This window comes from Lepus europaeus, chromosome 2, assembly GCF_033115175.1.
Source record: "Lepus europaeus isolate LE1 chromosome 2, mLepTim1.pri, whole genome shotgun sequence".
NCBI classification, from domain to species: Eukaryota; Metazoa; Chordata; class Mammalia; order Lagomorpha; family Leporidae; genus Lepus; species Lepus europaeus.
Window position 1 is genome coordinate 136,913,653 of NC_084828.1, and position 26,509 is coordinate 136,940,161.

Below are 26,509 nucleotides of genomic sequence, written 5' to 3' on the forward strand. Positions count from 1 at the left end.
TCAGTTAGCAGTTCAAATTAACCTTGGGGCTTTGAACTTTCTGACATGCCCAATCCTACAGTCTCATGGCGTGCACTTTTGCTTTGTGGTCCCAGGAGGATGCTCTGAGCTTAGTCTTTCTTAGACTATAAGCTGAATTCTTTCCAGAGGCTTCCTTTTACTCTTGTGAAGTGCCCTTTGCTTGCTATAATAAATCTTTGTTGCCTATATTTGCTGTCTATGCCCCTGTTTGGGAAACTTAAAATTTCTCACAGGCTTAATAATAGAATGACCATTTTAACATAGCCTGTATATATATATATATATATATATATATATATATATATATATATATATATATGTTGGTAACTCCAGACATATTGAAACGTGGGTCAATTTTATTTTAGAAGCCACAATCTAGATAAAGGAGGTTCAACAGCAGCTGCTATCAAGCAAATCTGAACATTGAGGATCTTGGTTATGGCTCTCCTATCCCTTCCTCTATCTGTCCTCCTTAGCATATTCCTACTCCTGCTCTTTGGTCCTTGCATCCTAAACTGCCTTACTAACTTCATTTCCTCTCATCTAGAATCAATGGATCTTCAAATGGCCATGCAAAAGGAGCCTCGCATGCACACTTTCTTCTACTGGGGTCTACTGGATAGGCCTCTGGAGGGGCCCTGACTACTGTCTCTCAACACCATCCCTTTCCAGCTTGAAGCAACCTGAGTGGTCTGTCATTGCCCTTTCCCTAAAGGCAGTTAGGGTCACCTTTCCAGAGGGGAATGGGTAGAGATAAGAGGCAGACACATTCTTCATACAGGCAAGTAGAGAGAGACAAGTAACCCCCAGGTGGAATAATGCAATCACTGGAATCACTGGATGAGGTTGCATCTGCCAAAGACCTCAACCACTGGGGACCTATTTGAATGCTATCAACTTCCCTATGCAGAATGAGTTATTTCAGCACTGACATCTGAATGACTCTGACCTCTGAGCAGCTCCAATTCACTTCATTAGCATATCTACAAAAATTGCTGATTCAAACAGCTGCTCCCTGTGTGGCTCATAGGTTTTCACCTTATTAGCATAACCAATCAGGGAAATTTTACAATTTAAAAACATATAAATGGCTGGCTCTGCAGCTCATTAAGCTAATCCTCCGCCTGCGGCGCCGGCACACCAGGTTCTAGTCCAGGTCCGCGCTGGATTCTGTCCCGGTTGCTCCTCTTCCAGTCCAGCTCTCTGCTGTGGCCCAGGAGTGCAGTGGAGGATGGCCCAAGTGCTTGGGCCCTGCATCCGCATGGGAGACCAGGAGGAAGCACCTGGCTCCTGGCTTTAGATTGGTACAGTGTGCTGGCTGTAGCAGCCATTTGGGGGGGTGAACCAACGGAAGGAAGACCTCTCTCTCTCTCTCTCTCTCACACACACACTGTCTAACTCTGCCTGTCAATATATATATATATATATATATATATATATATACCTCTAGACACAACCTTATCCTTGACAACCACTCTTAGGACCCCTCCTAGTACTGCTGAGAGCTTTCTTCTTTGCTTTATCTTTATTTATCAACCTCCTTTCTCACACACACAAATAGGTAATGCACAATTATACACATATACAGTAGGGATGTTTGTGTACGTTATATAATTTTCTGTATTGAATAGTATATATCAGTCAATATGCATACAATTCCCTGCTTTAAAAAAATGTAAGTCATTCTTAAAATTCATTTTCAAACTGCTTCTAACCCCAAGAACTGAACTTCTATTTGAGGAACTAGTTTTAACTCTATACAAAGTATTAGTTAAATGAAAGTATTAATTCTCTTGCACACACACTCTCTCTCACTTATCTATCTGTATCTCCTCTGTTACAGAGATACAAAGAGTTCTGGGGAGGAGTGAGAGACAGAGACAGCCCAATCAGAATCTCTCCATCTTACCTAACAAATTTCATCCTATTGATTCATATATTTAGGTAAAATAACCAAGGATTTGGACAAGATGAGTTAGATGAGTTGATAAAGAACCACACTGAATGCTCCTCAAAGCAATCTTATAGTAAACTCCATCTTAATTTTAAGCCACATAGAAAGATTTGAAAAGGCCCAAATATTATTAAATTATGTTGGAAAATGTAAATTGCCAAATTATACATATGTATTTATCTTTCATTTGCCCTTTACAATTTCCTTTTAAGTGAGTGTAAATTCTAAAATAATCATATCCCATATTTTCTAGAAATAACTACATACTATCAGTTGTAGGAAATGGAATGTTTACAGAAGTGTCAATTTCACAAATAATGATAAAGGACGGTTTTGTCTTCTAAAGTTATAAAATGTACCAAATTAATAGTTAATATGAGAAATAAATAAAGATGGTCTGTTAGAAACTAACCTCATATATTACAGAGCTGGTGTACTGATAGAATCCCAAGTACATTTGCAAAATATATCTACTGAGAGTAATTTAATGTCAAGTGTAAAATTTGCTATACTGTTAAGATCTTCAGGTAACCTTGTCACACCTGAATGCAAATTCTCCTGGAGTCCATGGCCCATTCATTATGATGGTTCTTTAGCTGTGTTAGGAGACACAGCCAAAGAAAAGTATCTATTAACTCACTTGCAAAAAAGCCATCCATAATTAATGTCTGCAGATAAATAGCATTCACATTCTGACAGGGAGCATCAGCTACAATAACTCTTCTACACAGACATTTTTATGGATCTTCTCTTCACTAATTATCATTTTGGAGAGCTTTCAAGTGATATCTTTTATTACGGTAGAATAGTTTTCTGATAAAGTTCTAATACATGTGTCCTTTAAATATGTGAGTTCTAAAATGGCTAGGTCAAAGTTAACAAAGTCAAGTGTATAAATTTTTAGGTACCCAACTGAAGGACTCCACTGTGTTGAAATACATCTCAAAGCTAGAGATACTCATTAGCCTATAAAATTATTTGTTCCTATAAAATATGATATCAAAAATCAAGTTATGTAGTCATTAACACATTATTGATCTTGAACTTATTTTCCTTTTTAAAATATCGCTTTTATAAACATACAAGAGATGATCATTTATGTGAAAACAGGTCCCAAAATAAGATTAAAATTAAACAGTGACTAAAGGAAAAATTAATCAGTTATGTTTTATTTTTATGACTCTTGGAAAATAAAATACATCTGACCCATGATTAAGAATAATACTTAATTTTCTGTGAAATTTGATAATACATAGTATCTTTGTCTCTAGACAGTGTTTACTTACTCATACTTTACTTCTTCAAAATTTGTGTCTACTTCATTAATCAAATTAACAAACATGAAGAAATAAGATTATAGCATATATTGTTCTTACCATTGGCTGTTACATCACTCTATATCAAGAAATTTCTATAGTATAATTTGTGATTTTCCATGTCAGGTTTTCTGATGCCCTTGGGCAGCCCCTACTGAATTCCATATATATTGTATTCATTTGCAATCTAATTTTTATTAGCATATAGACAACTTTGGAAAGTACACGGAATTCAGCCACTTGGGTATCATTTAATGACATATCATAAAATGTTTCAAGATTTAATGACTTTTTGTTTTTATTTCATCACAATGGTATAAAAATTTATGTTAGATTGTTAAAATTGTTGCAACAGATTCAACTTAAAATCTGGAATTTGTCCCAACATCAATTGATAAAAAAAGATAAACTGGTAGAATTTCTTATCTTGAAAAATACCACCTGAAATTTGGACAATGTCAAAATTCAGCAACAATTTGTTTGTTATGAAGGCTATATGTATCCTAAGAAGCAGTCAAGTTTATATCTTTTTATTCTATTTTTTAAAATGATAGAATTTCTGAGAGGTATCATACTGGACTAATGCTACACATTGACACCGTCCCTAGAAATTCTTAAGGCAAAGTTTTAAATTAAGAAGAAAGAAACGTCCTTCTTATATTATAAGGCATTTTCCTAACTTTCTTAAATGCTCCTAATACAGATACATAAATATCTATAGCAAAATCTATGTAAACAGCAGTAACAGGACAGTAGCGATTTCATTCTTACTCATTTGACACCTGTTTTCAGTTACTAATGTCTTGTTTTCAAACATTCCACAGGTGGACATTAGAATTAGTGGAGTGAGGCACTTGTTTTGGACACAAAGTTGTGCAAAAATTCAATCATCAAAATAAATATTAAATGCAGTATTTTAATATAAATCTTTTATTTAATAAGTATAAATTTCAAAAGTACAACTTTTAGATTATTATGGTTCTTCACCACATAAAAACCCTCCCACCCACAAACAATCCCATCTCCTAGTCCCTTTTCAACAGTTTGCACCCACACAGACACACAAGGTATAAAGTACTGTTTGAACACTAGTTTTACCATTGATTCTCATAGTACAACACATTAAGGACAGAGGTCCTACACAGGGAGCAAGTGCACAGTGACTCCTGTTGTTGATTTAACAATTGACACTCTTATTTATGACATCAGTAATCACCCAAGGCTCTTGTCATGAGCTGCCAAGGTTATGGAAGCCTCTTGAGTTCACCAACTCCTATCTTTTTTTTTTTTTTGACAGGCAGAGTAGACAGTGAGAGAGAGAGAGAGACAGAGAGAAAGGTCTTCCTTTGCCGTTGGTTCACCCTCCAATGGCCGCCGCGGTTGGCTCGCTGCGGCCGGCGCACCGCGCTGATCCGATGGCAGGAGCCAGGTGCTTATTCTGGTCTCCCATGGGGTGCAGGGCCCAAGTACTTCGGCCATCCTCCACTGCACTCCCTGGCCACAGCAGAGAGCTGGCCTGGAAGAGGGGCATCCGGGACAGGACCGGTGCCCTGACCGGGACTAGAACCCGGTGTGCCGGCGCCGCAAGGCGAAGGATTAGCCTAGTGAGCCACAGCGCCAGCCACCAACTTCTATCTTATTTAGACAAGGTCATAGTCAAAGTGGAAGTTCTCTCCTCTCTTCAGAGAAAGGTACCTCCTTCTTTGATGGCCCCTTCTTTCCACCGGGATCTCACTCACAGAGATCTTTCATTAAGTCTAAATTATTGAAAGAAATCTATAATGAGTAAAATATCAAAATATTAAATAAAGATAAAAATAATATTTTCCAGACCTTATTGGATAGGACCGAGAAGCAAATAGCAGATAGCTTTCATTTCTGAGTCCTGAGGACAAACCCATCATTTGATTACAACAAGAGAATTAACAACAGAGAACCAGTTTTCTGAGCAGCCAGATAGATTCTCAAGGAGGCTTTAGGTTAGTAAATGTGACAGTTAATTTTACATAGCAACTTGAGTGGGCTAAGGGATTCTCAGATGGCTGGTAAAGCACTCTTTCTGAGTATGCCTGTAAGGATGTGTCAGGAAGAGTTGGGCATTGAATCTCTAGATTGAGTAAAGAAAGCAACCCTTGCCAATGTGTGTGGGCCTTGTCCAATTCATTGAGTCAGGAGAAAGGTAAATTTGTTCTGACTGGGCTGGGCCATCTATCTTTTTCTGTTGTTGGACTCCAGGCCTTTGGACTAGGAGCAGGACTTACTCCATCAGGCCATGCCTTGATCTTTGTGTCTTTGGACTTGGATTGAATCAGGTGGCATCTTGGACATCTTCACTGCCATATTGTGCAAGCTATTTCCCATAATGAATTTGTGTATGCGTGTACATCTCCACAATCTGTGTATGTGTGTTTGTGAATATATAGCTATATGCATACATAAATATTTATGTATATGCTCTCTACAAATGTGTGTACATAGTTTCTTTTCTCTGGAAGATACTTACTAATATAGTAAATCTTCTGTGTTGGCCAGTAGAAATTTAGGAAAGAACATAAGTGCTTTTGATTTGGACAAAAAAGAGATGCTATTTTATTAGAAGTAGGTATGGCAGGAATATTTCACAAAATTGAAGAGTTAGAGACCTATTTCCACAAACTGAATAGGAATTTAGAAAAACCAAGAAGGAATTTAGCAAGACTTATAGAAACACAGTCTATATGGGCTTTATTTTAAGAAAGTAAGAAATTACAAAAATATAAAATCAGCATAATTCTATCAATTTAGAATTCAAAACACTGAAAATTTAAACAATGTATTGTTTACTTATATTTACATAAATTATAAAATGATATGCCCCAAAGCAAGAAAATAGTTATATATTGTGGAGAAAAATAAAGGTAGGATTAGAGAGATGAATGAGGATACTTGTAAAAGTTTCAGAAAACAGAATCAGAGTTTATTTTGATGCCAAAATTTTTAAATCCATGCCTGCAAGGAGATTTAAAAAGATTTATAGAGAATGAGTGTGATGAAAATATTATGCATGCATGCCTGCTTTATATTTTAATTCTACTTTTTCACAAACTTTTTGAAGCACCTTCTTATATATATGCATACATATATATGTATATATATGTGTGTGTGTGTGTGTATAAAATTAAATTTTATAAGCCTGTATTTTCATGTGGACTATATATGTGTTAAGTATTCTTTGATATGATTTACTTCAGAATATTTGATATGATATGTATTTCATGAAAGTTTAAATGGCAATTAAAATGAAAAAAGTTATGTGAATGGTAGTAGAGAATACCCTTGATTATTATTAATGCCTTCACTTGCTCATGGATGTTGTTCAAGGTGTTCTGAAGATAGAACAATAATGTTACATCAGCTAGGTATGTGAGTTTCTGTGACAAAAGCTTCACATTTTCCTTATTTCATTGTGAGTCCTAAGTGACAACGCCCCTAAAATTGAGAGGTCTATTAACAAACTGTCCAAAGTAACCAGACTTTCTCTTTCAGCAGTCCCCAAATTACTGCCCAGCTTGAGCCACCTATGTAATCTTTCACTTGTACATCTGTCCTAGCTCTCAATGAGTTTCCTAATCTTGTCCTTCATTTAATGCAAAGCAAAATCCAAAATAATTGTTTTCAACATTGTCCGTTTCAGAGACTACTCTGCTCAAAACCTCCTGTGACTTCCTATTTTCTACAGAAGATAAATGGAAATCATTACCAAGGGCATAGATTAGAATCCAATCATCTTTTCCTGTAAAGCATCAGTTAGCAAATACTTCAGGTTTTGAAGGCACATAGTCTCTTCCACCAACTCAGCTCTGCCACTGTTGAAAGTATTTGCAGCAAATATGTAATCAAACTGGTGTAGCCTGTGTTCCAAAAAACTTTATTTACCAAAGCAGCCAACGTCCCAGGACTGTCTCATGAGTTGCAGTTTACTGTCCACTGTCAGGGATCACGAAGCTTTCATATCTCTGATGCTGTTTCCTGCTATTCTTCCCTTCTCTCATTCTGAAGAGGCTCTGCAGACCTCCCCTGTATTCCTAGATTACAGCCAAGCATGCACCTGCTTTGGGATCTTTATTCTGGCTGTTTTTACATAGAATGATCTTTCTCTATATATTCGGCTCGTTATATCCTTCACCTTTTCATCTTCACCATTTCACCTTTTCAGCAAGACCCTGCCTGATCATAGTATTTAAAATTTCAGCGACATCTTCATCTCCAGAAATCTCAAATCCTCATAATTTTCCCATTGCATTTCCTCTGATAGTATTCATAACCTTCTGGCTTACTAAATAATTTACTTAATGTGTATGTTTTATAATAGCAGAGATTTTTGTATCAATTTATGTTTTCTAAAGACAGATATGGAAATAAGGGGAAATAGAAATATTTCTAATTATGATTCTGCTTTATCATAGTGTCTAAATAGATTAATGCAAACACTCCAATGCTTTAATAAAATGTGAAAACACACACTGTTCACACATTCTCCAATAACATTGTATAAGGAAATAGTGTATCTGAAGCATATTAACATCATCTTTATGAGACTTTGAAATATATTCATATCTTTTTCCTTTGACCAAACACTTTTGAATAGGATGGATTTCCTAATTAAAGTGATAGTAATGATTTATGGCTTTAAAATGTGCTTAATAACCTAATTATAACAAAAATAATGCTCAATTAATATTTCTCTGAATTTTTAATTGGAGCATTGATAACATGAATATTCTTTTATTTTTTTTATTTTTATTTTTTGGACAGGCAGAGTGGACAGTGAGAGAGAAAGAGAGAAATGTCTTCCTTTGTTGTTGGTTCACCCTCCAATGGCCGCCGCAGCCACTGGAGTGCAGGGCCCAAGCACTTGGGCCATCCTCCGCTGCACTCCCTGGCCACAGCAGAGAGCTGGCCTGGAAGAGGGGCAACCAGGACAGAATCCGGTGCCCCGACCGGGACTAGAACCCGGTGTGCCAGCGCTGCAGGTAGCCGGAGATAACATGAATATTCTAATATTCTTCAAAAAAGGTTTTTTTCTAACAAATTACATGACTACCAAACAGACTCAATAAGCAATTCCAAGTTTGATTTTTGCAAGGTCATAAAACTTTTAAGAATACTTAATATATTACAATTTTGTCTGGTATGAGTATGCAGCACTTTCTAAACTTGAAAAAAGACTTATAAAGATAAGATTTTCAATTCTTGTACTCTTTCACTCAACAGAGTAAATATAAATATCTAGCAATAAATTTCTACATAAGCAAAAATATTGTAGTGTGAAGTACTTAATTGCCATTTAATGAATGCTGTTTTTATTTCTTCTTAAAACTTTTATTGATATAAAGTAAAAAAAATTCATGTATTTCTTTTTTTAACTTTTATTTAATGAATATAAATTTCCAAAGTACAGCTTATGGATTACAATGCCCCCCCCCCAACTTCCCTCCCACCTGCAACCCTCCCCTTTCTGCTCCCTCTCCCCTTCCATTCACATCAAGATTAATTTTCAATTATCTTGATATACAGAAGAAAAGTTTAGTATATATTAAGTAAAGATTTCAACAGTTTTCACCCACATAGAAACATAAAGTGAAATTTAAATGGCAATTAAAATTTAAAAAAAAAAAAGCTGTCCTGAGTATATCTTGAAATCTGGTATCACAATGCCTCTGCTTTGTTTGTTTTGTTTGTATGTTTTTGTTGTTTAAGATTACTCTAGCTATTTGCAGTATCTTGTATTTCCATTTGAATTTTAGTATCATTTTTTCTAGATCTGAGAAGAATGTCATTGGTATTTTGACTGGGTTCACATTAAACCTGCAAATTGCTTTGGGTTGTATGGACATTCTGATGATATTAATTCCTCCAATCCCTAAACATGGAAAAATTTTCTATATGTGTGTCTTCTATTTCTTTATTATTTTATAATTTTCATTGTACAGATCTTTCACAACCTTAGTTAAATTTATTCAAGTTATTTAAATTTTTAGTAGCTATTGTGAATGGTACTAAATTTACAAGTTCTTTTTCAGCCATGGCATTGTCTGTGCATACGATGCTTATTGAATTTGTGTGTTGATTTTATATCTTGCAACTTTATCAAACTCTTATTAGATCCAATAGTCTCTTAGTGGCGTATTTTGGTTTCCCAAATATAGGACCATATCATCTGCAAACAGGGATAATTTGACTTCCTACTTTTAAATTTGTATTTCTTTTATTTCTTTTTCTTGCCTAATGGTTCTAGTTAAAACATCCAGGACTAAACTGAATAGCAACGGTGACAGTGAACATCTTTGTCTGGTTGTAGATCTTAGTGGAACTTCTTGTTTCCAACTTTTCTACATTCAATATGATGCTGGTTGTGGATTTGTCATATGTTGCCTTGATTGTGTTAAGGAATGTTCCTTCTACACCCAATTTGTTTAATGCTTTCTATCATAAAAAATGTCCTGTTTTATTAAATTCTTTCTCTGCATCTATTGGAACAATCATACGGACTTTACTCTTCAGTTTGTTAATATGATATATCACATTTATCAATTTGCATTTTTTGAAATATCTCTGCATTCAGATGGTAAATCCCAGTTGTCTGGGTGAATGATCTTTCTGATTTGTTATTGGATTCCATTAGCTGGTATTTTGTTGAGGATTGTTGCCTCCATGTTCACAGGGGTATTAGTCGTAGTTAACTCACTTTGTTGTATTTTTTTTCAGGTTTTGGAATCAAGGTGATTTTTGACCTCATAGAAGGAATTTGGGAAGATTCCTTCCTTTTCAAATATTTTGAATAGTTTGAGAAGAATTTGAATTAGTTCTTTGGAAGTTTGGTAGTATTCAGCAGTGAAGCCATCTGTTCCTGTGGTCTTCTTTATTGAGAGGGTTTTTTATTACTGCTTCAATGTTTATCTTGATTATTTGTCTACTTACATTTTCTATGTCTTCATGACTTGATTTTCGTATACTGTATGTTTCTAGAAATATATTGATTTCTTCTAGATTTTTCTAATTTGTTGGTATTTGGTATTTGTAGTAATTCCTGATGATTCTGTTTACTTATGTAGTATCTATTGTAACATATCTGATTTTAGAAATTAGGTTCATATTATCCCTTTTTCTCTTAGTTGAGCCAACAACTAAGTGTATCTAATGATACTAAGTACATCATTTGTTTATTTTTTCTAAAAAACAGCTCATCATTTCACTGATCTTTTGTAATTTTTAGTTTCAATTTTGTTTATTTTCTCTAATTTTAATTGTTTCTTCAACTAATTTTTCAACTTTGTTCTTGCTTTTTTCAACATCTTATTTTATTTTTAATTTTATTTAAGCTACACAATTTTCACATATTTCATATACAGATTAGGAACGTATTAATACTTCCACCCTCCATCCTGCCCATGTACTAACCTTTTTTTCATCCTCTGTCTCCCATTCCCACTCAATTTTTACAAAGATTTACATTCAGTTTACTTAATGATCGTAAAGTTAACCCTACACTAAGTAACAGAGTTCAACAAAGAGTATGAAGAAAGAAAAAAGAAAAATATTGTTCCTCAACAGAAGAGAAAAGGGACTAAATGAAATGTGTGCCTTTCCTCTCTTTGTGTTCCTGTGCATGTATATGTAAACTACTGCTAAGTACTTGTAGTCTTCTATTCAGCCCTTTATCATTTGAAAGTTTGAGTATGACATTTTTCAACAACTTAAAAATTATTATTAAACTTTTTGTATGTAAAACACTGAATTTAATAAGATAGGACTAAGAAGTATTGCAAAATATGAAGATAATTGAAACACTACTTTATCCCTATATTTGTGAATTGATTCTTTCCCTAAACAAGTGGATCAAATAAGATGAAATTGTTATAGAACCATGGCCTCTTAAATACAGAAGATCATTCATCTGCTTAGAAATCCATTTGGGGGTTTTTAAATTAAGGCTGGTGATAACATTAAATCGCACATATTAGCTGCCTTTGGATGAATTCTCATCCTTTCCCACTAGACTTCTATCAAAGGGACTTACTCAATTAAGTGAGGATTTGTTTGTGGTTTCATGATTATACTTCAACTCAAATCAAAACTTCCAACTCCATTTATAAACACAGACTTCCTTATGGCATTATCACTTCATTAAGAAGGGGATGCAGAAGAAATAAAATAATGTGCACCTAGAAGCATCACATAATCTCTCTCAAACACATATTTGTCACATATTTGTTTAAGAGGACATTCTCAGCTGAGAGCTTAACTTCAAAATAAGTAGTTTTAGTTTAATTTTTATTTGTTTTTCTTCGTTTGTCTGTCAGATGGATGATAATATAAAATAATTGCTATAGTCTTGATGGCCCTCATCTATAATAAAGCTTGAAAAAAGGAGAAATTACCCATTGATCTATAGATTTGTATAGCCTGTTAATGTGAATCCATAGAAATGCTTTATTTATTCTTAAAATACCTTTTAAAATATTTGTTTATCTATCTGAAAGACAGAGAGAGGGATACGGAGAGAATGGCACAGACAGCAAGAGTTCAGGTCTGCTGTTTCACTCCCTAACTGCCTGCACTACCCTGGGCTGGGTCAGGCCAACGCTGGGAAATGAGAACTCAATCCATAACTCCCACATAGGAGGTATGAGCCTAACTACTTGAGCCATCATCACATGCTGTGCCCCTGGGTCTGCATTACCAGGAAGCTGGAACTGACAGTGGAGTGGTGATTCAAACCCAGTTCTTCCATATGAGAGTTGTGATTCAAACCCAGTTCTTCCGTATGAGATGGGAGCATACCCAGAGGTGTTATAATGACTACATCAAACTGCCACAGAACTATTCTGATGGCTAGTTTTGCCATGCATGTTCTCATCTGTGTTCATGCTCAGGTTCACAACATGATATATCACATCTTCTCTCCTACTAAAGCAATCTAATTGCATAAGTGAGGAACACAAAGGAAAATGTCCAGCTCCCAGACTCCCCCATGCATTATCCATGGCACATAGCAGTCTTTACTGCAAAATGTCAAATGGTTAGAAGCCTGGGTGGTATTTAGCAGTTTTCCCAACCAATATTGTCAGAACAAGGTGGAACACTGACCAATACCTGCCGAATGTCACTCATGGTCAGAAGATCTTCTTTGATGACCGAAGATCTTCAAGCAGGAAGTCACTTCAATCCTGCTTTGAGTTAAGGCTGTAAATATAAATATCCTTCCAATAATAACACTTATAAGGATTGTAGTATAGTACCAATAATGGCTATTGTGTTTTGAGTGCTTACTATGTCCCAGGCACTCCAAGTATGTGATTGCATTTAATAGTATTTCATCAGATTCAGATATGAGTGGAGTGCCTACGGAATTGGTTTACTGAACCACTTCTAGTGAGGCTGTCTCTACAAAGATGGAAAGAGCATATCCATGATTTTTCTACAAAATAAGGATAATAATATCAATCTTGGGGTTGCCAGTGTGCTACAGTAGGTTAAGCATCCCATATCAAAGCACCAATTTGAGGCCCAGCTTCTCCACTTCTGATCCAACTCCCTGCCAATGGGCCTGAGAAAGTAACTGAAAATGGTCCAAGTGCTTGGGCCCCTACCACCTGTGTGGGATATGTGAGTGGAGCTCAGGCTCCTAACTTCAGCCTTTAAACCAGCTTTTAGACCAGCTCTGATTGCAGCCATTTGGATAGTGAACCAACAAATGGAAGCTCTCTCTCTCTTTCCTTCTTACCTTGTTTCCCTCTCTCTGACACTCTGCCTTCCAAATAAATATCATCTTTATAAAAATATTAATGTCACAGTATTATAATAATGAAAACACCAAATAGTGTTCCAAAAATGCAATGTATTATACAAAATGTTAGTTCCCTTCCATTCTCAGAAAATAAATGCTTTTCATGAAAATATTTGAGTAATCTTCTATCCATGCGGAAGGGAGTGTGTTAATATTTCTTAGATTTTGAAGACAGTTTATCATTAGAATTTCAATTATTTTTTGTCTTTATAAAGAAGAACTTGATCTTCATTGTGACAATATATTACACACACATACACACACACAAAATTACACTAGCATAATCCAAAATAGGTAAAAAAAAATACATACCATGTATTGAGATTTATAGTGAACCAGACAGCATACTATATTTCTCCACACATTCTTTCATTTAGTCTTACTGACAGATAAACCTTCATAACTGATATTCACAGTACAATGAGGGAACATTCATGGGTAATTTCTGTAATTTATCTGAGGTCCCATCATGAGAAAGCAGTGGAAAATCACACAATTGAACCCAGGTTTGTTGGCTCAGATACCCATGTTCTCAAGGACCAAGGTGTTCTTAATCCCTAGTAACAAAATGTAAAATACCCAATTAATTACTTTTATCTTTTAATCTCTGGATTTCATTATCTCAATATAGAAGATGGAATTTAATTTGAAATGTATTTCATTCAAGAACATACAATTATCTATATTAATTACATTATTACTATTGCAAACATATAGAAGTATCTCCTGATTTTATTCATTTTTTGTGTTCCTATATAGTTTTCCAGTATGAAGCAGTGGAATATTAGCTGACAGAATTATAACATTTCTGTGCTTTTAAAACTGGTATCTATTCTCTTTACTGTATTACTTGTAGCTAAATTAGTTTCCAAGTACCCACTAGCTGGTATAATTCACTTACTTTGCACATTACTAATATTCGTGGTTTGAATATAAATGGGTCATTTATTCCCTGGGAATAGTTTTTTACATATGTTGTTGAACTTTCCAGCATTTCTGCAAATTAACTTTAGAAGGAAACATAGCAGTTCAGAAGAAATGTTCAGAAAGTTATATAGCTTTTAAACACATCAGTTTTAAAAAAAAACAACTAGGAATTTATCATTGCCTTCCATGTCATATACAAATTCTATTTTGCTGTGCTTAACATAAGATTTCCAATCTCCCCCACACAAAGTATATGGTTGTTCAGATGACTTTCCTTTTCCTAAAATGCAGTCTTCACTTCTATCCCTTCAAAGTTCTGAAATGATATGATTTTCTTTTATTCAACCATATCTTTTGATAATGAAGATCACAGCAGGCAGGGTAACAATCAAGGCATCAGAAATTCCTACTTCCTCTCACAGCCACAGTGCTTTCCATAAAATATTGCTTATGAAAGACCTGCCATGCCAGAGCAGGGGATTTCTTCTTGCAGGAGATACTCTCCTTTGTCAGGGTTTAGATTTCTGAATTACATGACTACGCTCAGTTGTTTAACTCTTGACAACTGCAAAAAGCTTCCAAACGCATGCTCTCCTTACTACAGTTAATCCTTTCTAGGGAAAGGTGCAATATAACAAATGAAACAAAAAGACCTGTTTCTTAGTTGTTGTTGTTTTTTTTTTTTTTTCATTTAACCTTCCCAATGGCCTTGGTAAGAATGCAGAGCATTTTAATTTACTGAATATATGAGAAAACTGGGATTCAAAGATATTACATAAATTTCTCAAGGTTGTATAGTTAGTACACTATGGGGCTCAGGTCATCAAATGTTGAGAATGAAAGGCATACTGCTAGTTTGTCTTTTTTTTTTTTTTTTTTTTTTTTTTGACAGGCAGAGTGGATAGTGAGAGAGAGAGACAGAGAGAAAGGTCTTCCTTTTTGCCGTTGGTTCACTCTCCAATGGCTGCTGCGGCCGGCGCATCTCACTGATCTGAGGCCAGGAGCCAGGTGCTTCTCCTGGTCTCCCATACGGGTGCAGGGCCCAAAGACTTGGGCCATCCTCCACTGCTTGCCCAGGCCATAGCAGAGAGCTGGCCTGGAAGAGGGGCAACGGGACAGAATCCTGCGCCCCAACCTTGACTAGAACCCGGTGTGCCGGTGCTGCAAGGCAAAGGATTAGCTTGTTAAGCCACGGCGCCGGCCACTAGTTTGTCTGTTTCTGCTTCTTTTGTACCTAGAAAGACACTGTAGTGAAAAGTTTAAACCTTCCTGGAATCAATCCACTTAGATTCCAGATCTGATCCTGCTATACTTCAATGGCTAGATTAATTTGAACAAATTACTTAACTATTCTTTTACTCAAATTTTTTCTTATGTAAAATAAAGAGAAGAATTGAGTTGTTTTATGTTTCATGTGGCAATATTACTTTCTCTATTAAGGTCAGCTATTATTACGAGTACACATAAATTAACAGTAATAAACCCCAAGCCACCTGTTATAAAATGTTCATTTTCTACATAAAATTAGACAATACATAGCAGCAAATGAACACATGGGTTACTTTACAAGTGGTAAAGCCTGAAAAAAGATGAATACCTTAGATAGCCACAGGCTCTCCATGATCAACACAGGAGCAAATGTCTCCAGAGAATAAAGACCATTAAAGAAAATATCTCAAAGGAAAAGGAAAGCGTTAAGATGGGTGCCCCAGTTCACAAGTCTCCCATGTACCTTCTCTGCCAAAGCAGCCAGCTTGCCAACACATGCAAGGAACAAACTGAGAAACAAGTGGAGAGCAGCAAACAAACATGAAGATCACAGCTGAATGTGGAGTTAAATGGGTCTGTGTACTAAATTCAAAATAAGGTTGCTTTAAAGAACCTGGACAGACATGTCCCCTTCCTCAGGCCCCCAAAGAGGGGGAAGCACGGCGATCTCTCTTCACAAAGAATCGTCAAGAGAAGGCTTCTCCCTGCACTCTGTGGGCTCCCAGGAGTGAGAAACGTCAGAGTTGAGCCAAACCAGCTCATTTACTCCTCTTAAGTGTATGGATATGGAAAAAAAAAAAAAGACTCCATAGAAGGAGAAACAGGTAACAAATAGAAGAATATCTAAGTTGGAGAATGAAGACCTTCCAGTAAAAACAGAAAAAAAATACAGGCCCAATCCAATGTAATAAAAAGATGGCATTTGTGATAGTGAATATGTTAATTAAATGCAATAGAGAAAATTAATCATGACATCATACATGAGCAAGTCAAAAGCATACATAAGCTTCAATATAAAATCATATTGTTAGAATGTGCTGAATATCACATATCCTATGTTTCAGACATGCTAAGCACTTACAAGGAAATATTCCTTTAAATTTCTAATGATATACTGTGCAGTAAGTCTTACATTGTTCATTTTACTTATGAGATGGATATATCAGAGAAATTTATTATTTCCTTTGACATAAAACTAATACATGGGAGAATTGGTTATAAGACCCCCAGCAGTGGAATTCCAATTTCTAAGCAGAAAATAACAAATATGTTAGCAGGAAACAATTTACTTATTAATGTAGAAACTAAATTATTACCAAATTTGCTTCAAAAGTGGAAAATGAAATCAAAGCACATCTGATGAATCTTTTGGAAAATAATGATAGCTGAATGTCCTCTTCATTACAAAAAGACATTAAATATTATTTTCAGAAAAATAAGATTGATTCAAATATAAAATGAAACTATGCCGAATACCTTATATTGTTCATTAATAAAGCCACTAGCATAAAAATTAAATAAATAAGAGAAGAAAAAGGAGACATTACAACTAACATCAGAGCAAAACAATAAACTTCTAGGAGGAACTATATGCTAAGAAATTGGAAAACCTTATCGAAATGGATGAATTCCTGGATTTGAACATCTTATCAAGATTAAATCATGAAGCTTTCTTTTAAATTTTCCTCACATCACTTGGTTGTTGTAATTAAAAAGTCCATGTGTGAAAACAAAAAAGCAAACAAACACAATTTTGGGTTCTACCCATAGAGAGAGCTTCCCTGGAGCACAGTCACTGGGAGTAAACAGAGGAGTCCTCAGGGACATTGTTCTCATCAATGCGCATCTAGGAGGGCCATAGGCAGCTCTGTCAAGCAAGCTCTTTGGGGGTCTGCTTTAGGCTGAAATACAACATTTGATACAGTATGAGTTCTTATCTTCTTCTGAAGAGGTTTTATAGTTTCACAAATATGTGTTAGTTTTGTTTTTCAACTGTATATATGTTGTGTTCTATGCATGGGATATTCCCCCCCCCAGACTCTTCTCTGATTTCTAACCCTTTTTACACTTCCTTCAACTTTAGTTTCCACTATGAAAATTACCCAAATCTCCTAATCAGTCTTCCTTCTGTAATTTCCTAACCTTTGAGGCGGGGCTGTGGTGCAATGGTTTAAGCCATGGACTATAGTGCTGGAATCCCATATGGGTGGTTGGTTTGAGTCCCAGCTACACCACGTCCAGTCCAGCTTCATGCCAATGGCCTGGGAAAGCAGTGGAAAGGGGTCCAACTACTTGGGCCCCTGCAACCATGAGGCAGACCTGGAAAAGCTCTTGGCTTCAGCCTGGCAAAGCCCCAGTAGTTGCAACCATTTATGAAGTGAACCAGTGGATGGAAGACTTCTCCCTCTCTCTGTCTCTTCCCCTCACTCCCCGGAACTCTGTCTTTCATTTTTTTATGCTCATTTTTTAAGATTTATTTTTATTTATTTGAAAGACAGAGTTACAGAGAAAGGTAGAGACAGAGAGAGAGAGGTCTTCCATCCACTGGTTTACTCCCAGATGGCTGCAATGACTGGAGCCACACCGATCCGAAGCCAGGAGCTTATTCTGGGTCTCCCACACAGGTGCAAGGGCCCTGGAACTTGGACCATCTTCTGCTGCTTTCCCAGACTATAGCAGAGAGCTGGATCAGAAGAGGAGCAGCTGGGACTAGAACCAGTGCCCATATAGGGATGCCAGCATTTCAGGCCAGGGCTTTAACCCACTGTGCCACAGCGCTGGCCCCTGTCTTTCAAATAAATAAGTAAATCTTTGAAAAAAATGCTAAACTTTAATGTGCCTCTGTTAAGAATATTTCATTATTTTATAAAAATTTGTTTTTTATCTGTCTCTTCATATCTTCTACACAAGAGTGTACTTAATTGGGGATGAATAAATAAGAGAATTCACCAATGAGAGATTGTGATAAAATATTGGTGCAATATTCAGTAGGAAAGACATTTGCAAATAATCATAATGCAATAATTTATTATGGTTGACCTAAGGAGAGTTATAGGTAATGTGATCTAATGTCCATACTTTCCAGATTCTTTTTTTTAATTAAACTTTTATTTAATGAATATAAATTTCCAAAGTACAGCTTATGGGTTACAATGGCTTCCCCCTCCCAAAACTTCCCTCCCACCCACAACCCTCCCCTTTCCCACTCCCTCTCCCCCTCCAATCACATCATGATTCATTTTCAATTCTCTTTATATACAGAAGATCAGTTTAGTATATATTAGGTAAAGATTTCAACATTTTGCCCCCACATAGCAACACGAAATGAAAAAAATACTGTTGGAGTACTAGTTATAGCATTAAATAACAGTGTACAGCACATTAAAGACAGAGATCCTACATAATATTTTTTTAAAAAATTAATTAATTTTCTATGCCTTTTCCAATTTAACACCAGGTTTTTTTTTTTTTTCATTTCCAATTATCTTTATATACAGAAGATCGATTCAGTATATAATTAGTAAAGATCTCATCAGTTTGTACCCATGCAGAAACACAAAGTGTAAAAATACTGTTTCAGTACTAGTTATAGCATCACTGCACATTAGACAACACATTAAGGACAGATCTCACATGGGATGTAAGTACACAGTGACTTCTGTTGCTGACGTAACAATTTGACACTCCTGTTCATGGCATTAGTAATCTCCCTAGGCTCTAGTCATGAGTTGCCAGGGCTATGGAAGCCTTTAGAGTTTGGTGACTTAGATCTTATTCTGATAGGGTCATAGTCAAAGTGGAAGTTCTCTCCTCCCTTCAGAGAAAGGTACCTCCTTCTTTGATGGCCCTGTTCTTTCCACTGGGATCTCACTCACAGAGATCTTTCATTTAGGTCTTCTTCTTTTTTTTTTCTTTTCCATGGTATCTTGGCTTTCCATGCCTACCATACTCTCATGGGCTCTTCAACCAGATCCGAATGCCTTAAGGGCTGAATCTGAGGCCAGAGTGTTGTTTAGGACATCTGCCATTCTATGAGTCTGCTGTGTATCCCACTTCCCATGTTGGATCTTTCTCTCCCTTTTTGATTCTGTCAGTTAGTATTAGCAGACACTTGTCTTGTTTGTGTGATCCCTTTGACTCTTAGACCTATCAGAGCCATCGAATGTGAACTGAAATTGATCACTTGGACTAGTGAGATGGCATTGGTACATGCCACCTTGATGGGATTGTATTGGAATCCCCTGGCACATTTCTAACTCCATCATTTGGGGCAAGACTGATTGTGCATCTCCCAAATTGTGCATCTCCTCCCTCTCTTTTTCCCACTCTTATATTTAACAGGGATCACTTTTCAGTTAAAATTTAAACACCTAAGAATAATTGTGTGTTAATTACAGAGTTCAACCACTAGTACTAGAACAACAACAACAAAAACAACAACAAATACTAAAAAGGATAAAGTATTACATTGTACATCTAGAGTCAGGACAAGAGCTGATCAGGTCACTGTTTCTTATAGTGTCCATTTCACTTCAACAGGTTTCCCCTTTGGTGCTCAGCTGTCGCCGATCAGGGAAAACAAATGATATTTGTCTCTTTGGAACTGGCTTAATTCACTCAGCATGATGTTTTCCAGATTCCTCCATCTTGTTGCAAATGACTGGGTTTCATTGTTCCTTACTGCTGTATAGTATTCTATGGAGTACATGTCCCATAATTTCTTTATCCAGTCTACTGTTGATGGGCATTTGGGTTGGTTCCAGGTCTTAGCTATTGTGAATTGAGCTGCAATAAACATTAAGGTGCAGATGGCTTTTTTATTTGCCAAATTAATTTCCTTTGGGTAAATTCCAAGGAGTGGGATGGCTGGGTTGTATGGTGGGGTTATGTTCAGGTTTCTGAGGAATCTCCAGACTGACTTCCATAGTGGCTTAACCAGTTTGCATTCCCACCAACAGTGGGTTAGTGTCCCTTTTTCCCCACATCCTCTCCAGCATCTATTGTTGGTAGATTTCTGAATGTGAGCCATTCTCACCGGGGTGAGATGGAACCTCATTGTGGTTTTGATTTGCATTTCTCTGATTGCTAGTGATCTTGAACATTTTTTCATGTGTCTGTTGGCCATTTGGATTTCTTCTTTCGAAAAATGTCTATTGAGGTCCTTGGCCCATCTCTTAAGTGGGTTGTTTGTTCTGTTGTTGTGGATTTTCTTGATTTCTTTGTAGATTCTGGTTATCAACCCTTTATCTGTAGTATAGTTTGCAAATATTTTTTCCCATTCTGTCGGTTGCCTCTTCACTTTCCTGACTGTTTCTTTTGAAGTACAGAAACTTCTCAATTTGATGCAATCCCAAATGTTAATTTTGGTTTTGATTGCCTGTGCTCCTGGGGTCTTTTCCAAGAAGTCTTTGCCTGTGCCTATATCTTGCAGGGTTTCTCCAATGCTCTCTAATAATTTGATGGTGTCATGTCATAGATTTAAGTCTTTAATCCATGTTGAGTGAATTTTTGTGTAAGGTGAAAGGTATGGGTCTTGCTTCAGGCTTCTGCATGTGGAAATCCAATTTTCCCAGCACCATTTATTGAATAGGCTGTCCTTATTCCAGGGATTAGGTTTGGATCTTTGATCAAATATAAGTTGGCTGTAGATGTTTGGATAGATTTCTGGTGTTTCTATTCTGTTCCATTGGTCCATCCATCTGTTTCTGTACCAGTACCATGCTGTTTTGATAACAACTGCCCTGTAGTATGCCCTGAAATCTGGTATTGTGATGCCTCTGGCTTTGTTTTTGTTGTACAAGATTGCTTTAGCTATTCGAGGTCTTCTGTGTCTCCATATAAATTTCAGCACCATTTTTTCCAGATCTGAGAAGAAGGTCTTCGGTATCTTGATTGATATTGCATTGAATGTATAAATTGCTTTTGGGAGAATAGACATTTTGATGATATTGATTCTTCCAATCCATGAGCATGGAAGATTTCTCCATTTTTTGGTATCCTCTTCTATTTCTTTTTTTTTTATTAAACTTTTATTTAATGAATATAAATTTCCAAAGTATAGCTTATGGGTTACAGTGGCTTCCCCCCTCCCATAACTTCCCTCCCGCCCGCAACCCTCCCCCCTCCCGCTCCCTTTCCCCTTCCATTCATGTAAAGATTCATTTTCAATTCTCTTTGTATACAGAAGATCAGTTTAGTATATATTAGGTAAAGATTTCAACATTTTGCCCATATAGCAACATCAAGTGAAAAAACTACCATTGGATTACTAATTATAGCATTAAATAGCAATGTACAGCACATTAAAGACAGAGATCCTACATAATTTTTTTTTCAAAATAATTAATTTTCTATGCCATTTCCATTTTAACACCAGGTTGTTTTTTTTTTTTTCATTTCCAATTCTCTTTATATACAGAAGATCACTTCAGTATATAATTAGCAAAGACCTCATCAGTCTGCGCCCACACAGAAACGCAAAGTATAAAAATACTGTTTCAGTACCAGTCATAGCATCACTTGGCTTTAGACGACACATTAGGGACAGATCCCACATGGGGTGTAAGTACACAGTGACTCCTGTTGCTGACTTAACAATTTGACACTCCTGTTCATGGCGTCAGTAATCTCCCTAGGCTCTAGTCATGAGTTGCCAGGGCTATGGAAGCCTTTAGAGTTCGCTGACTTTGGTCTTATTCCGATAGGGTCATAGTCAAAGTGGAGGTTCTCTCCTCCCTTCGGAGAAGGGTACCTCCTTCTTTGATGGCCCCGTTCTTTCCACTGGGATCTCACTCACAGAGATAATTCATTTAGGTCTTTTTTTTTTTTTCCATGATATCTTGGCTTTCCATGCCTGCTATACTCTCATGGGCTCTTCAGCCAGATCTGAATGCCTTGAGGGCTGATTCTGAGGCCGGAGTGTTGTTTAGGACATCTGCCATCCTATGAGTCTGCTGTGTATCCCACTTCCCATGTTGGGTCTTTCTCTCCCTTTTTGATTCTATCAGTTAGTATTAGCAGATACTTGTCTTGTTTGTGTGATCTCTTTGACTCTTAGACCTATCAGAGCTATCAATTGTGAGCTGAAATTGATCACTTGGACTAGTGCGATGGCATTGGTACATGCCATCTTGATGGAATTGTGTTGGAATCCCCTGCACATTTCTAACTCCACTATTTGCGGCCAGTCCGATTGAGCATGTTCCTAATTGTTCATCTCCTCCCTCTCTTATTCCACTCTTAGATTTAACAGGGATCACTTTTCAGTTAAAATTTAAACACCTGAGAATAATTGTGTGTTAATTACTGAGTTCAACCACTAGTACTAGAACAACAACAACAACAACAAATACTAAAAAGGATAGAGTATTACATTGTACATCTAAAGTCAGGACAGGAGCTGATCAGTTCATTGTTGCTTATAGTGTCCATTTCACTTAACAGGTTTTCTCTTTGGCGCTCAGTTGTCACCGATCAGGGAAAACAAATGATATTTTTCTCTTTGGGACTGGCTTAATTCACTCAGCATGATGTTTTCCAGATTGCTCCATCTTGTTGAAAATGACTGGGTTTCATTGTTTCTTACTGCTGTATAGTATTCTATGGAGTACATGTCCCATAATTTCTTTATCCAGTCTACTGTTGATGGGCATTTGGGTTGGTTCCAGGTCTTAGCTATTGTGAATTGAGCTGCAATAAACATTAAGGTGCAGATGGCTTTTTTATTTGCCAAATTAAATTCCTTTGGGTAAATTCCAAGGAGTGGGATGGCTGGGTTGTATGGCAGGGTTATGTTCAGGTTTCTGAGGAATCTCCAGACAGACTTCCATAGTGGTATCCTCTTCTATTTCTTTCTTTAAGGTTTTGTAGTTTTCATCGTAGAGATCTTTAACGTCCTTGGTTAAGTTTATTCCAAGGTATTTGACTGTTTTTGTAGCTATTGTGAATGGGATTAATCTTAGAAGTTCTTCCTCAGCCATGGATACAAAGGCTGTTGATTTTTGCTCATTGATTTTATATCCTGCTACTTTGCCAAACTCTTCAATGAGTTCCAGTAGTCTCTTAGTTGAGTTCTTTGGGTCCCCTAAATAAGGAATCATATCATCTGCAAAGAGGGATAGTTTGAGTTCTTCCTTCCCAATTTGTATCCCTTTAATTTCTTTTTCTTGCCTAATAGCTCTGGCTAAAACTTCCAGAACTATATTGAATAGCAGTGGTGAGAGTGGGCATCCCTGTCTGGTACCAGATCTCAGCGGAAATACTTCCAACTTTTCCCCATTCAATAGGATGTTGGCCGTGGGCTTTTCATATATTGCTTTGATTGTATTGAGGAATGTTCCTTCCATACCCAGTTTGCTTAGAGTTTTCATCATGAAAGGGTGTTGTATTTTATCAAACACTTTCTCTGCGTCTATTGAGAGAATCATATGGTTTTTCTTCTGCAGTCTGTTAATGTAGTGTATTACGTTGATTGTTTTGCAAACGTTGAACTATCCATGCATACCAGGGATAAATCCCACTTGGTCTGGGTGGATGATCTTTCTGATGTGTTGTTGCATTCTATTGGCCAGAATTTTATTGAGGATTTTTGCATCTATGTTCATCAGGGATATTGGTCTGTAATTCTCTTTCAATGCTGCATCTTTTTCCAGCTTAGGAATTAAGGTGATGGTGGCTTCATAGAAAGAATTTGGGAGGATTCCCTCTTTTTTGATTGTTTTGAATAGTTTGAGAAGAATTGGAGTTAGTTCTTCTCTAAAGGTCTGGTAGAACTCCGCAGTGAATCCATCTGGTCCTGGGCTTTTTTTGTTGGGAGGGCCTTTATTACTGTTTCAATTTCTGTGTCAGTTATGGGTCTGTTTAGGTTTTCTATGTCTTCCTGGCTCAATTTAGGTAGGTTGTATGTGTCCAAGAATCTGTCCATTTCTGATAGATTTCCCTGTTTACTGGCATACAAGTCCTTGTAGTAATTTCTGATGATTCTTTTTATTTCTGTGGTGTCTGTTGTTATGTTTCCATTTTCATCTCTGATGCTATTGATTTGGGTCTTTTCTCTTCTTTTTTTAGTTAGTCGGGCCAATGGGGTGTCAATTTTGTTTACTTTTTCAAAAAACCAGCTCCTTGTTTGGCTGATTTTTTGTAATGTTTTTTTGGATTCAATCCTGTTGATTTTTCTTTGATCTTAATTATTTCTCTTCTCCTACTGGGTTTGGGTTTGGTTTGCTGCAGATTTTCTAGATCCTTGAGATGACTTGAAAGCTCATCTATTTGGTGCCTTTCCAATTTCTTGATGCAGGCACCTATTGATATAAACTTTCCTCTTAACACTGCTTTTGTTGTATCCCAGAGGTATTGGTATGTTGTGCTGTTATCCTCATTTACTTCCAGAAAATTTTTGATTTCTCTTTTAATTTCTTCTATGATCCATTGTTCATTCAGGAGCATGTTGTTCAATCTCCATGTGTTTGCATATGCTCTAGGGATTCCCGAGTTGCTAATTTCCAATTTCATTCATTTGTGGTCTGAGAAGCTGCATGGTATGATTCTAATTCTTTTGAATTTACTGAGACTTGCTTTATGGCCTAGTATGTGGTCAATCCTAGAGAAGGTTCCATGTACTGCTAAGAAGAATGTAAAGTCCTTAGATGTAGGGTGAAATGTTCTGTAGATATCTGTTAGATCCATTTGGGCTATAGTGTCATTTAAATCTACTGTCTCCTTGTTGATCTTCTGTCCTGTTGATCTGTCTATCTCTGAGAGTGGAGTATTGAAGTCCCCCAGTACTATTGTATTGGGGTCTAAGTCTCCCTTTAAGTCCCTTAACAAGTCTTTTAAATAAGCTGGTGCCCTGTAATTAGGTGCATATACATTGATAATCGTTATATCTTCCTGTTGAATGGATTCCTTAATCATTAAATAGTGCCCCTCTTTGTCTCTCCTGACAGTTTTTGTGGTAAAGTTTATGTTGTCCGATATTAAGATGGCTACGCCCGCTCTTTTTTTATTTCTGTTGGCGTGGTATATATTTTTCCAGCCTTTCACTTTCAGTCTGTATGCATCATTGTTGGAAAGATGAGTTTCTTGTAAGCAGCAAAAAGATGGGTTTTGTTCCTTAACCCAATCTGCCAATCAGTGTCTTTTAACTGGACAGTTCAAGCCATTAACATTCAATGTGACTATTGAGAAGGAGTAACTTTGCCCTGCCATTTGCCAAAGATTTTTTCTAATATGTGGTTTGAGACTCCTGTGATCTTTTGCTGTGAGGTTTCCTTCCTTTATCTTCTTTCATATTGGTGACTGTGTTTCTGTGTTTCTGTATGTAAGACATCTTTCAGCATCTTTTGCAGGGCAAGAAGAGTGGCGACAAATTCTTTCAGTTTCTATTTGCTGTGAAAGGTCTTTATTTCACCTTCATTCACAAATGAGAGCTTTGCAGGATATAATATTCTGGGCTGGCAGTTTTTATCTCTTAGTACCTGGGCTGTATCTCACCATTCTCTCCTAGCTTGTAGGGTTTCTGAAGAGAAGTCAGCTGTGAGTCTAATTGGAGATCCTCTGAGAGTAATCTGGCGTTTCTCTCTTGCACATTTTAGGATCTTTTCTTTGTGTTTCACTGTGGTGAGTTTGATTACAACGTGTCGTGGTGAGGATCTCTTTTGGTCATGTTTATTAGGGGTTCTATGAACTTCCTGTACCAGGATGTCTCTGTCCTTCTCAAAACCTGGGAAATTTTCTGCTAGTATCTCACTAAAAAGGCCTTCTAATCCTTTCTCCCTCTCCATGCCTTCAGGAACTCCTATAACCTGAATGTTGGGTTTTTTAATAGTATCCTGCCTGTAGATTCCTGACAGTATTTTTTAGATTTCTGATTTCTTCTTCTTTTCTTTGATTTGACTGTTTCCTTTCCTGTTCTCTGTCTTCTAATTCCGATATTCTCTCTTCTGCTTCACCCATTCTGTTTTTAAGGCTGTCTAATGTGTTTGTCATTTGATCTATTGAGTTCTTCATTTCATTGTGTTTTTTTGTCACTATCGCAGTTTCATGTTCTACTAGTTGTTTCATTTCATTTTGATTCCTCCTTAATATTTCATTTTCACAAGAGAGATTTTCTATCTTGTCCATTAAGGATTTCTGTAGTTCAAGAATTTGTTTTTGAGAACTTCTTACTGTTCTTACCAATTTTTTGAGATCTGC